The 14,332-nt window shown below is 46.0% G+C and overlaps 1 long non-coding RNA gene across 1 annotated transcript; it reads left to right on the top strand.

Moving 5' to 3' along the window:
* Positions 1 to 328: 328 nt before the first annotated feature.
* LOC132389888 (uncharacterized) lies at positions 329 to 1,706 on the top strand. The gene is made up of 4 exons (XR_009510717.1): positions 329 to 385; positions 785 to 849; positions 1,044 to 1,085; positions 1,668 to 1,706. It is a non-coding gene; the product is annotated as an uncharacterized LOC132389888 (long non-coding RNA).
* Positions 1,707 to 14,332: the final 12,626 nt, after the last annotated feature.

The following is a 14,332-nucleotide window of genomic DNA, read 5'->3' as shown; positions in this document are numbered from 1 at the left end:
ACAGAATCAGCATTAAACTTTCACGTGGGCGTTGTTTTCCTGAAATTTGAACATCTTTCCGAAAGCGGAAGCGTTCAGTGATACATGTGTCACTTTCCCCTGAAAAACTGAGATCTGAAGGCCCAGAACACCATCGCCGTGCAATCCAATATGCTCACTGTTGTTAAGATCGAGTAGGACTGGAATCGGACATCACATAACCGGAACAGATTCAGGGAATAACCATGGAGTATCCGATGGAACTGTAGGAGCCATTCTCATTCGGTGTATCAGTGCAAGAAGTCACTTCTTCCGAATTCATGTTTTGACCTTTGTTTCTGTTTATTCAGGATCAATGATCCCCCACAATCCCAGTACGACACGAGCGTCAATTCCGGAAGGAAGAGTGAGTGAACTGCATTTCAATTGTTCTACTACTGAGTTCCTGGAAATCTTAACATTTCATTTAGATATGGGAGTCCCGAGTACACAGAATCTGCAGGTTTTCATCCGAGCAAATGTTCACGAATAATGCTGCTTGGGTTGTTGGGTTGTCCAGTTAAATAGGTAGACATTTTCAACTCAGGATTACAATATCTTTGGAGGGGTAGTATGGTATTTCCCTTTCTGTATCTGACCTAAATTATTGGTCGTCTATACAGGGAGTTACCTGTTTCTGGCGTTTGTGGGAAAGTAGTTCATGCTGTCGCTGGCATTTTGTTTTCTGTCCGGATTGACATCCGCTGTATGAACAACGGCCCATGATGCTCTTCACCGCTGTGACGTGTCTGTACTGTTCCCGCAGGCACCGTGGATACAAACACCGTGAACGCATCGGGAACTTATGAAAATCTCTCAAGGGATGAACAGGTTGGATCTTTGTATTATGTTCATGATCTCAGTCATTGTTTCAAAGATAAGAAGATAAGTAATGTGATGGGTCGCGTCCGAGCAGCAATGAATGTGAAGATTGATACACTCGGGTTTACACGTGGAGAGACAGAATACAATTGTCGAGCGCAAGGTTAAACGTCACAATATAAATCTTTAATTTCTCTTTCCAGGGCGCAAGGAACGATGTAGAAGATGGAAACTCCACTTACACGGTGAGGGAATTATTTGCGTCAGTCCTTTTTTGAAGTAATTGTTCCCACTTCACACAGTATGATGAATCACACAGCGGATGAACTCATGAAGTAATATGTGTCAGTCTTTACTGCGGAGCAGACCATCAGTATGACAGTGTCAGGTCACCGGAGTGGTTGCAGTCACTATAATAAGGAGAAGATGCAAGGCAAGCTGGAAGGGCTGAAGGTGGAGAAATCACCTGGATTAACTGCACCCCAGCATTCTGAAACGTGTCTCTAAAGGGGTAGAGGAGGGAATAGTACTGGTATGCCAAGCTGAAGATTACTATGGAATTGTTTTTGAGGACTAGAAAGTTGCAAATATCACTCTGATCTTCTTGAAGGAAGAGAAGCAAGGAATTACGTGCCCTTTCGCTTGGGGACCATGTCTGTCTGTCTCGGATCCTCTGTTCATCACGGTCCGTCTGCTTTGTGTTACTTTCAGACATAATTTATTAAATGTGCGCAGATACTCTTCAATATTCTTGCAGTTCACTTCATTCACAGAATGTTTTTAATAAAAAAAATCTGCTAATGATGCTGATTTCCTCTCATTAACAGGGACTTGTCCTGGAGGACCGATCTGTTTACAGTGATCTGGAGAGGTATGTGAACGGGACATTGGGCTGCCGATACGTAGTGTTACTTGTAAAGGAAACGTATCCACTAGTTTCAGTTCTGTGAGCCGTGCAGGGCCACGGTTGTGCCCGTGATTAGCAGTTTCGAGACAAGTAACTGCGCAAGACTGGAGTTGGGCGGCATCGTACAACGATATACTGTTATTGAAAGGAACAAATTTCCTGGGACCGTGGCGATATGAAATCTCCTAGTTGTATTGAAGGTTGCAATGTCACGATGTTTGACACAGATTCAAAAGTCATCACTTATTATTTATCCTCCCCAGCAACAGCACTTTCGGATCGCTGACGTGGTCAACATAAATTGTGTGTTGTTTCCGCAGATGACGTCACTGGTGAAGAGAAGAGGATGGTTGGCCCGTGAATTGACACAGAGGAAGGACAACCATCGAGGGAAAAGCCACCGTTCAGAATGTCCTTCATTGTTTCTTAATAATTGTTCTCCATGTCTCCGTTAGATATTTTCTGCGTTTCACATCCTCAGGACGAAGTCATCACTGAAGGTTTTGACTCGTTTGTATCACAGCAGCTTAGTTCCCTCACCTCAGCCCAGACTCCTATGTCCCATAATTGACACCTTCACTCTGCCGCCGACATTTGTCGTCTCAACGTTACACTGTGATATAATCTATATACCGTTTTGACCCACGTCATAGTCCGATAGTTTTCTGACTACTTGTTACGCTCAAAAACATGAAATATCGTAGCGCTTCACGCTCAACCCACAGATTAGCTTCGTTATTCACTTAGCGTGAGGCCGGAGCCGCGGCACAAGCGGCCAAGTGGTTTTAATTCCATTAATTGCACCCTTTAAGAAGAGATATATTGGGAAGGGTGTCCCGGCTATTGCAGAGAGATCTAGCAGAAAGACCCCGGGAATGAGGGAGCTCCCGTGAGAGGAGCGCCTGTCTACCACTCCCCTCAATGTTTTGAGGAGTTTGTTTAGGTGCGTTGCCAACAGTCGGGCATTCTCGGGCCGAGAACCCTTCCTTCCAAATTTTTAAGTGGATTCAAGTTGGCGGATTGATTTTTTTCCTTTGGAAGATGTATTGCTGTACAGCTCCGGGGTTGTGCGCCCAATGTTGTTGTTATTCTTTTGTTTGTTTGTTTGATTTTCAGTTAGTAGTTTTTTTTTATTATGAGGGGTTCTTTTTTTCCTTCATTTTCTTTCAAAAATATATTCTTAACACGTTATTTTCTTTTATTACTATTGACATTTTGCTTAGCTTTGTTAATCAGTTATTTGCTATTTTAATTCTTTCTTGCATATAATGACATACTGACTTAATGTATCTCCTTTTGTTAATCTTTAATAATAATTAATAAAAAGATTTTTTAATGAAAATGAGTCTCATAAAAGACCCATTTATCCGCCTTTGCTGGGAGGGCATTCCACACACCCATCACTCTCAGCGTGAAACTCTTACCTCTCATATCCCCCTTGTATCTACTTCCAAGCACTAGGAAGTTAGACCAGTCGTGTTAGCAACTTCATCCGAGGGAAATGCCTCTGAGGATCCACACGATCGATGCCTCTCATCACCTTAAACACCTCTATCAGGTCACCCCCGTCATCCTCCATCTCTCCAAGCAGAAAAGGCCGAGTTCACTCAAGCTATTCTCCTAAGGCATGCTCCGCCATCCAGACAACGTCCGTTTAAATCTCCTCTGTCAATCGGGCTTGCTGTCGTTCGCTGAAAGGGCCGAAGCAATTACTCTGTTTTTTTATGGCTGAATAACAAATGTAATTAAATAGAAAACGGTGCTGAAACTCTGACTTGACTTCCGATTGCTGCGTGAAATGGCTCAGAAAATGATGATCAATCCGAGTCACAGATTCGGCCCCTTTTCTCTATCTGCCTATATGGCAGAAATGTGACGTCGCTTCTGATTTGCAGCATGTTGATTTATCCCATAATTCGGTCACTTCATGTGGTTCTTCCATCAGTCTCCCTCGTGTCGATGTTTCACTGTAACCCAGTGAGATGATTCTTGTTGCTCAACTTGGGTTCAAACTTGTTCGCTTAAAGATTCACTTCCAGGATTAGTGTTTGATCAGGAAGGTGTTCGCATTCATTTCACGTGAACTAGAATATAAAATCAAGGATGTGGTTTTGTAACTTTATAACGGACGGGTGAGGCCTCACTTGCAGCATTGTAAGCAGGTTTAAACCCCTGAACTGACCAACAATGTGCTGAAACTGAAGAAGGGCTCAAGGAGGTTCACAGAAATTATTCCAGAATTGAATGGCATGTCACATGAAGAGCTTTCAATGGCTCTGGGCCTGAGGGGTGGCCTCAATGAAACCGATCTAACGGTGAAAGGAATTGATAGAGTGGGTGTTGAGAGGATGTTTCCTGTGGTGGGAGACTCTGAGATCAGAGGACACGGCCTCAGGGTTGAGGGGCGTACTTTTAGAAGGAAGATGAGGAGGAATGTTTTTGAACAGAGATTGATGAAACCGGGCAATATTTTGTCACAGGCGGCTGTGGCGGCTAAGTATTCGCAGGATTCAACAGACCCAGCTCCCGACAGGTGAAAAAGAGGAACACCTTTTTTGTACTTTTTTTTTAATTGAAGTTCATCATCAAACAATCATTTCCGTAAGATATATTTCTGTACATATCTATCATATATCCACATGTGCCACAGATCTCCACACTTTAAACCTCCACGCACTTTGATCACCCTTGGGAAGGGTTCACTGCTACCGCAGCCAAGGACACCAGCAGAGTTTCATATAGGTTGTCCCCCCCTGTGCAATAAACTCCGACCATCCACCCGGCCTGTTATCCTCAGGTTATCCCACAACTCTGCAGTCTTTTGTTAAATCATCACTGAAATCTCAATTGTCCGTTTCATGGAAGATTCCAGTAAATTATTATTTGACACAAAATCCCCGTAGCTGCCGGAAATCTGCAGTGCAAACAGAAATTGTCGGAAACAACTTCTGGGTGGGAGACCAAATTCATGGTCCTCGTTCCTGCAACCTTCATCGCTAGTCCAGACACGAAACTAGGACTAGGGGGCATAATCTTAAAATAAGGGGATGCCGTTCCAGGACTGAGATGCGGAGAAATTTCTTCACTCAGAGGGTAGTGGGGCAGTGGAACTTACTGCCCCAGAGAGCTGTGGAAGCTACTACACTCAATAAATTCAAAACGGATGTAGACATTTTCCTCGATAAAAATGGCATTAGAGGATACGGTGAGCGAGCAGGTAAGTGGACATGAGGCTAGGTTTAGATCAGCCATGTGATCTCCTGGGTCAGTTTTCGATAGCCTGGATGGGTCGGAGAGGAATTTTCCAGATTTTTTCTCCTCAATTGGCAAATCGTTTTTTTATTCCCCCGGGTGATCACACGGGTTTGGGCGGGATGAATAATAAAATAAAATGGGAGGCATGGTGCCCTGTTGGTTGGCACTGTTGCCTTGTGGCAGTCGGTGAAAACTAGAGTTAAGATTGGATCAGCCATGATCTTGTTAAATGGCGGAGCAGGCTTGAGGGGCCGATTGGCCTACTCCAGCTCCTATCTCTTATGTTCTTATGAAACGCAGACTGTGTCTTTTTTCACAGTTGCTGCCTGAAACGTCCTTTCTTTAGAGTAATTTCTACATTTGTGCCATTTGCAGGACGAAATGTCACTGGGAAACAGAGCAGTGACTGGAGATCAGAGATGGTTGTGGTCTCCAGTGGCGCCGCTGCGGAGACCCGTGATCAATCCCCCTCTCTATCACTCTGGCGGTTTATAAAGGGTTAATAAAGTTTTGCTGCTGATCTAATTTCTCCAGTTTGCAATCGGCCGCTTCCTTTGTTGTAACAATAGTTGATTACGAACAGTCTGGTATTGTGTAACAAGCACTTCCCGATCTCAATTCAACGAAACCTTAATTCTCAGAAACAAGAAGTAAAACGTTTCTCACGAATGTCAGAATTTGACGTGCTTAGTCCTGTGCTGTCAGATTAGAGACCATGTCCCAAGCCTGGTTGGATACCGACAGTGTCCACAATATCTCCTGTCGGATGTCAGAATTTAATGTGCTTAGTCCTGTGCTGTCAGATTAGAGATCACGCCCCAAGCCTGGTTGGATACCTACAGTCTCCACAATATCTCCTGTCGGATGTCAGAATTTAATGTGTTTAGTCCTGTGCTGTCAGATTAGAGATCATGCCCCAAGCCTGGTTGGATACCTACAGTGTCCACAATATCTCCGGTCGGATGTCAGAATTTAATGTGCTTAGTCCTGTGCTGTCAGATTAGAGATCATGCTCCAAGTCTGGTTGGACACCTACAGTGTCCACAATATCTCCTGTCGAATGTCAGAATTTAATGTGTTTAGTCCTGTGCTGTCAGATTAGAGATCACGCCCCAAGCCTGGTTGGATACCTACAGTGTCTACAATATCTCCTGTCGAATGTCAGAATTTAATGTGTTTAGTCCTGTGCTGTCAGATTAGAGATCATGCCCCAAGCCTGGTTGGATACCTACAGTGTCCACAATATCTCCTGTCGGATGTCAGAACTTAATGTGTTTAGTCCTGTGCTGTCAGATTAGAGATCATGCCCCAAGCCTGGTTGGATACCTACAGTGTCTACAATATCTCCTGTCGAATGTCAGAATTTAATGTGTTTAGTCCTGTGCTCGCAGATTAGAGATCATGCCCCAAGCCTGTTTGGATACCTTCAGTGTCCACAATATCCCCTGTCGGATGTCAGAATTTGACGTGCTTAGTCCTGTGCTGTCAGATTAGAGATTTTGCCCCAACCCTGGTTTGATACCTACAGTGTCCACAATATCTCCGGTCGGATGTACACACGGAAACAACGACACCGGGAACTACTTCGGTCAGCTAACATCTCCAGCCATACAGCAGTATCTATCCCAGACACTTCTCACCCACTTCCCCATTAGCCTCTACCCACTGCCAACACCACCACGACTGTTCAGGCATTAATCTCCCACGCTTTAAGTCCCTCTCAGTGATCTGCCCTCTGCAAATCCATCGGGGGCTGAGAACTCCGCAATTTTAAACCCACTAACAGAAGGCTTCAGCCACACCGGGTTGAAACTTGCAATTTGTCCCGACAACAAATACGTCCGACAAGTGAAAATATGATCTACACATGTGCACGGTCACGTCTCCCAAGGACATTGACTGTTTCATTGAGGGTGCAGGCAGGTTCAGAGATGCGGAAGGCCAGAGGGGCCGGGGAGGGTTACAGAGACCGTGAGGGGAGTAGCACTTGAGATGGATACAGAGAGAGTGTCTGCAGAGGCCAGAAGGGCGTAGTGAAACGGGAATGGTGTAATGCTTGAAGAGGGACACAGAAACAGGGAAGCTCCCGGGACTGGAGAAGGCTCCAGATTGCAGATGCGAGGCATGCTGGGGGGGAGGGAGGGTGTTCAGGTGGTATTTGGGCACGTCTGTGGTTACAGAGAAATAGATGGGTTTTGCTGCAGGAGTCCTCATAGCGTCGGAGAGGCGTGCGGGCAAGATGTCTAAAGAGACAGGGAGTGTGTGTATAGACTGGGTGCGGTTTCAGAGAGGGAGTGGTGCAGAGGCTGGAATGTCAGAGACAGGGAAAGCATCCATCATTTTGTACTGTTCCCTCTTTTGTAAAGGTTCTGAAGTTGTTTTATTTCCATTAACAGTCGTGAATCATTAGGTCTTTTTTTGTCAACTTACTGATGTTACTCTCAGGGAGAAGGTCTATAAGCATGAAGACACTCGTTCAGTCCACCCGGAACACGACCTCTCCTCCACCATAAGGTATCTGAATGGTCTCTGGACCCATGAATACCACCGCAACTTTCTTCTCGTCTTGCAATACTTATTTATTCTATGCTTCTTATCTTAGCTCGTAGACACTGTTATCTATTGCTCTGTACTACTGTCCAAAACAACAGATCGAATGGCATATGTCAGTGATGATAAATATGGTTCTGATTGTAAACATTCTCCGAGCACACAGTTCCAGTTGTTATCGTTCAGGAGGCTGAGGGAGGAGCAGAGAGATTTAGCAGTACGAAGTGAGTTTCTCGGGCTCTGGGGGTAAGGGAGGTGGGCTGATTTTTCCAATATCATTGTGTGTTGATAGATTACACAGCGAGCTTATTCTCTCCTCTTAGACATACCTCAGCAAGAAATGATCACCAGGAAAACAATTCCCAGAGGAATGTTTGCATCAAAGTGTTTGCATTTTAAGGGATGGGTCTGCCTGTTGTTGGCAAGGCAGGAATTTATCACCCCTCCCTTAACAAACCCCTCACTGAGCGGTTTGTGTGAGGCTCTCTCCTTAAACTGTCATACTCTGTCTGGGAAAGCTGCTAACAAAGTTCTCTCAGGCAGGAAATTCCGAGAATCGGACCCGCACCGCGACGCAGGCAGCTCAGACTGATTTCCGAGTGGCGGAGAATCTTGTGGACAAAAGCAGTCTTTAATCGTCTTGTTCCTCTTTTGCCTTGCTGACCTTCGCCCTCAGGGTGAGGACGGTTGTTAAGGTGGGGGGGTGGGGTAGTTGGTCGTGGTGGGAGTGGTGTTCCCGAGTTTCCCATAGAATAGTCCTGACGAGTAACTGTGCTACATTCTGCAGACTCTGCACACATCGGCCATTGCGTGCAGGTGGTGGAGGAAGGGAACTTGCACGTTGCAATTGCATTCGTTTGCTCTGTTGCAGGGTCTAACACTACACAGTCTGCGAAGAACAGATAAGAGAGAAATAAGAAACTGTGGTAATTACTTCCTTATAGTTCATCAGGAGTTCAATTGAACCACACATACTGTCAAAACCACCCAGTTCTCCATTCATAGAGCACTCCTACCAACGCCCCCACCCCCCCCACAGGCCAGTTCATGGTGATAAACATACAGAGAGTTATAGCTTGTTTCTCCATCAGGACTGTCGGTTGTACAACACAACGTACTGACACCTCATCAAAGGCATTCCCAACAGACTCTCAAGCATTGAGTCAGTTCCACAGGGCTGTAATAAATGTTAAAACATAGGCCTCACACCCATCACCCAGCAAGTTTCCTGCAAATCGGATTGTTTCCCATGTACGATAATAGATAAGGGAAATTAGGAAACTGCGGTGATTACTTCGTCACAGTTCTGCAGCAGTTCCATTGAAACAGGAATACTCTCAAAACAACTCAGTTCCTCCTCCGTCCATCACTCCCCCCCCCCCCGCAGGCCAGTTCACGGTGAAAAACATACATGCAGTTTTACAGATCCATGTAAATAAAGGCTTGTTTCTCCATTAGGAATGTCGGCCGTAGTACACAGCCTATTGACACCTCATCCAAGCCATTCTCAACACACTCTCAACCCATGTTTATGGATCTCTTGCAGGATATACGAAATAAATTTGTCCCAGTGAGGAAGATGAAGAATGGTTGGATGATGGACCCATGAGTGACAGTGAGGTGGAAAATCTAGTCAAGTGGAAGAAGGTAACATACATGAGGTTTGGGATGCAAGGATCAGAAGGGTCCATTGAGGAATACAGGGTAGCAAGAAAATAGCTTAAGATGGAGCAAGAAGGGAGCATGGGAAGGATTCGGTGTGAAGGGTAAAGGAAAAGCGCAAGGCATTATTCTATGTGAAGAACAAAAGGATGATAGGAATGAAGGGATGACCAATTAGAGAAAAACGTGGGAAAATGTGCCTGGAGGCTGTGGAAGTGAGCGAGGTACTCAATGAATACTTCCCTTCGGTATTCACCAATGAGAGGGAAGTAGGTGACGATGAGGACAACATGAGTGAGGCTGATGTTCCGGAGCATGTTGATATTAAGGGAGAGAAGGTGTTGGAGTTGGTAAATACATTTGGACGGAAAGTCCCCGAGGTCTGACGGAATATTCCCTAGGTTGCTTCACGAGGCGAGGGAAGAGATTACAGAGCCTCTGGCTAGGATCTTTTTGTCCACGGGAATGGTACCAGAGGTTCAGAGAGAGGCGACTGTTGTCCCCTTGTACATAAAAAGGTAGTAGAGTTAGTCCGGGTAAATATAGACCAATGAGCCTTACGTTTGTGGTGGGAAAGCTGTTGGAAATGATTCTTAGAGATAGGATCTATCAACATTTAGAGAATCATGGTCTGATCAGGGACAGTCAGCATGGCTTTGTGAAGGGCAGATCGTGTCTAACAAGCCTGGTAGAGTTTTCTGAGAATATGGCTAGGAATATAGATGAGGGCAGTGCAGTGGATGTGATCTGCATTGATTTTAGTAAGGCATTTGACAAGGTTCCACACGCTTATTCAGAAAGCTTATTCAGGCTTATTCAGAAAGTCAAAAGGCATGGGATCCAGGGAAGTTTGCCCAGGTGGATTCAGAATTGGCTTGCCTGTAGAAAGCAGAGAGTCGTGGTGGAGGGAGTACATTCCGATTGGAGGGTTGTGACTAGTGGTGTCCCGCAAGGATCTGTTGTGAGACTCTACTTCTCGTGATTTTTATTAAGGATCTGTACATGCCTACAGATGCCTGAAAGTTGCCTCACAGGTAGATAGGGTAGTTAAGAAAGCTTATGGGGTGTGAGCGTTCGTAAATCGAGTGTCGGCACAACATTGTGGGTCGAAGGGCCTGCAAAGTACTGCGTTATTCTCTATAACCCCGCACCTCAAGTTCCATATACCTGTCTAGTTTTCTTTTAAATTTCAATATTGTAACTGGCGCCACCACTGATTCAGGCAGTGATTATGAAGCAACCACTCTGAATAAAAAAAACAGCCTCGTATATCCCCCTTGAACTTCCCACCCCTTACCTTAAAGCCATGTCCTCTTCTATTGACCAGTGGTGCCCTGGGGAAGAGGCGTTGGCTGTCCACTCTATCTATTACTCTTAATATTTTGCATACCTCAATCATGTCTCCTCTCATCCCCCATCTCTCCAAAGAGTAAAGCCCTTAATCTCTGATCATAATTCATAGTCGCATGAATTAGCATCCTGGTAAATCTCCTCTGTACCCTTTCCCATGCTTCCACATCCTGTCTATACTGAGGCGTCCTGAACTGGGCACAGTATTCCGAGTGTGGCCTAACTAAAGTTTTATAGAGCTGCATCATTACCCCGTGACTCTTAAACGCTATCCCTCGACATATGAAAGCTAACACCCCATAAGCTTTCTTAAATACCCTATCTACCTGTGAGGCAACTTTCACGTATCCCCAGATCCCTCTGATCCTCCACACTACCAAGTATCCTGCCATTTACTTTGTACTTTGCCTTGGAGTTTGTCCTTCCGAAGTGTACCACCTCACACTTCTCCGGGTTGAACTCCATCTGCCACTTCTCAGCTCACTTGTACACCCTCTCAATGTCTCTCTGTAATCTTCGACAATCCTCTACACTATCTACAACACCACCAACCTTTGTGTTGTCTGCAAACTTGCCAAACCACCCTTCTACCCCCAACATCCGTGTCGTTAATAAATATCACAAGAAGTTGAGGTCCCAGAACAGATACTTGTGGGACACCACTAGTCACAACCATCCAATCTGAATGTACTGCCTCCATCACGACCCTCTGCCTTCTGCAGGCAAGCCAATTCTGAATCCACTTGGCCAAACTTCCCTGGATCCCATGCCTTCTGACTTTCTGAATAAGCCTACCGTGTGGAACCTTGTCAAATGCTTACTAAAATCCGTGTAGATCACATCAACAGCACCACCCTCATCTATATGCCTGATCACCTCCTCAAAGAACTCTATCAGGCTTGTTGGACATGATCTGCTCTTCACTAAACCATGCTGTCTGTCCCTGATCAGACCATGATTCTCTAAATGCCCATAGATCCTGTCTCTAAGAATCTTTTCCAACGGCTTTCCCACCACAGACGTAAGGCTCACCGAACTATAATTACCTGGACTGTCCCTATTACCTTTTTTTAACAAGGGGACAACAATAAAGATACGAACTAAAGGTTCAACAATCTTTTCCCCCGCCTCGTGGAGCAGCCTGGGGAATATTCCGTCAGGCCCTGGGGACTTTTCCGTCCTAATGTATTTTAACAACCCCAACAACTCCTCTCTCTTAATATCAACATGCTCCAGAACATCAACCTCACTCATATTGTCCTCACCGTCATCAAGTTTCCTCTCAGTGGTGAATACCGAAGTGAAGTATTCATTGAGGAGCTCGCTGACTTCCACAGCCTCCAGGCGCATCTTCCCATCTTTATCTCTAATCGGTCCTACCTTCACTCCTGTCATCTTTTTGTTCTTCCCATAATCGAAGAGAGCCTTGGCCTTTTCCTTTACCCTACTCGCCATTGCCTTCTCATCCCCTTTCTTGTTCTTCTCAGACCATTCTTAAGTTCCTTTCTTGCTACCCTATATTCAATAGACCCATCAGATCCTTGCTTCCTAAACCTCCAGTATGCTGCCTTCTTCCACCTGACTAGATTTTCCACTTCACTTGTCACCCATGGTTCCTTCACTCTACCATTCTTTATCTTACTCACCGGGACAAATTTATTCCTAACATCCGGCAAGAGATCCTTAAACATCGAGCACATGTCTTTTGCACTTTCCCCTGCAAATACCTCATCCAAATTCACACCCGCAAGTTCCAGCTTCATAGCCTCATAATTTGCCCTTCCACAAATAAACGATTCCCTGTCCTCTCTGATTCTATCCTTTTTCGTGATAATGCTAAAGGCCAGGGAGCGGTGATCACTGTCCCCCAGATGCCCACCCTCTGAGAGAGCTGTGAGCTAACCCGGTTCGTTACCTAATACCAGATCTAGTGTGGCATTCCCCCTAGTCGGCCTGTCAACATACTGTGACAGGAATCCATCCTGGACACACTTAACAAACTCTGCCACATCTAAACCCTTGTATCTAATCAAGTGCCAATCAATATTAGGGAAGTAAAAGTCACCCATGATAACAACCCTGTTAGTTTTGCACCTTTCCAAAATCTGCCTCCCAATCTGCTCCTCGGTATCTCTGCTGCTACGAGGGGGCCTATAGAATACCCCAGTAACGTAACTGCTCCCTTCCTGTTCCTAACTTCCACCCATACTGTCTCAAAAGAGGATCCTGCTACATTACCCACCCTTTCTGTAGCTCTAATAGGACCCTTGACCAGTAATGCCACCCCTCCTCCTCTCCCCACCAAGCCTTTTAAAGCACTGAAATCCAGGAATATTGAGAATCCATTCCTGCCCTGGTGCCAGCCAAGTCTCTGTAACGGCGACTACATCAAAATTCTGTGTATGTATCCAAGCTCTCAGTTCATCACCTTTGTTCCTGAAGCTTCTGGCATTGAAGTGCACACACTTTAGCCCTTCTACGTTACTACCTTTAATCCCTTTATTCTGCTTCTCTTTCCTCAAAGTCTCTCTATATGTCAGATCTGTCTTTACTCCATGCACTTCTTTCACTGCTCTATCGCTCCGGGTCCCATCCCCATTGCAAATTAGTTTAAACCCTCCCGAAACATGCTAGCAAACCTACCAGCAAGGATATTGCTCCCCCTCGAGTTCAGGTGCAACCCATCCAATCTGTACAGGTCCCACCTTCCCCAGAAGAGATCCCAATGATCCGAAAATCGTATACCCTGCCCCCTGCACCAACTCCTCAGCCACGCATTCAACTGCCATCTCCTCCAATTCTTACCATCACCATCACGTAGCACTGGCAGCAATCCTGAGAACGCCACCCTTGAGGTCCTGTTCTTCAGCCTTCTGCCGAGTTCCCGAAACTTACGGACCTCATCCCTCTTCCTGCCTATGTCATTGGTACCAATATGTATCACGACTTCTGGTTGCTTTCCCTCTCGTACCAGGATGTCAAAGACATCCCGGATCCTGGCACCTGTGAGGCAACAAACCATGCGGGTTTCCTTCACACGTCCACAAAATCTCCTGTCTGCTCCCCTAACTATGGAGTCTCCAATGACGACAGCTCTCCTCTTCTCCGTCCCACCCTTCTACACCACAGGGTCAGACTCAGTGCCAGAGGCCCTGCCACCGTGGCTCACACCTGGTCGGTCGTCCTCACCAACAGCATCCATTACGGTGAACTTATTATTCAGGGGAATGGCTACAGAGGTGTTCTGCACTACCTGTCTACTCTCCTTCGCTTTCCCCCCTCGGACTGTCACCCAACGACCTGCTTCCGGCAGCCTAGGTGTGACTACCTCCCTGTAGCTCTCATCTATGACTGCCTCATTCTCCCTTGTGAGTCGAAGGTCATCCAGCTGAGTGTCCAGATTTCTCACACGGTCTTCCAGATCGCCCAGCCGCATACACTTCTGGCAGATGTGACTCTGCGGGAGCGGGGATTTCCCCCAAGACTGCCTCATCTCACAGGAGAGGCACATCACCGTCTCAGGAGGCATTGTAAAGACTAACTAGGAACAAGCTCGTCCTCCGACTCTTCTCGTCGAAGCCTCTTGAGTCAAAGCCTCAACGCTCCACTCGTCCACTGGCCGCTCCGCTTGCTACCGCTCTGTTTATTTGTTTGAGCTTTTCGAACTGCTTGGTCACCCGACCTCGAATGCCCAATCGAGCGGCTTTCTGCTGAGTCCGGGCTATTCAAATCCTGGTTGTCTAATCAGCCGGATTCCACTGACGTATT

The sequence above is a fragment of the Hypanus sabinus genome, unplaced genomic scaffold (assembly GCF_030144855.1).
Source record: "Hypanus sabinus isolate sHypSab1 unplaced genomic scaffold, sHypSab1.hap1 scaffold_694, whole genome shotgun sequence".
NCBI lineage: Eukaryota > Metazoa > Chordata > Chondrichthyes > Myliobatiformes > Dasyatidae > Hypanus > Hypanus sabinus.
Note: the sequence above shows the minus strand (reverse complement) of the source record. Positions and strands in the feature narration are given on the sequence as shown.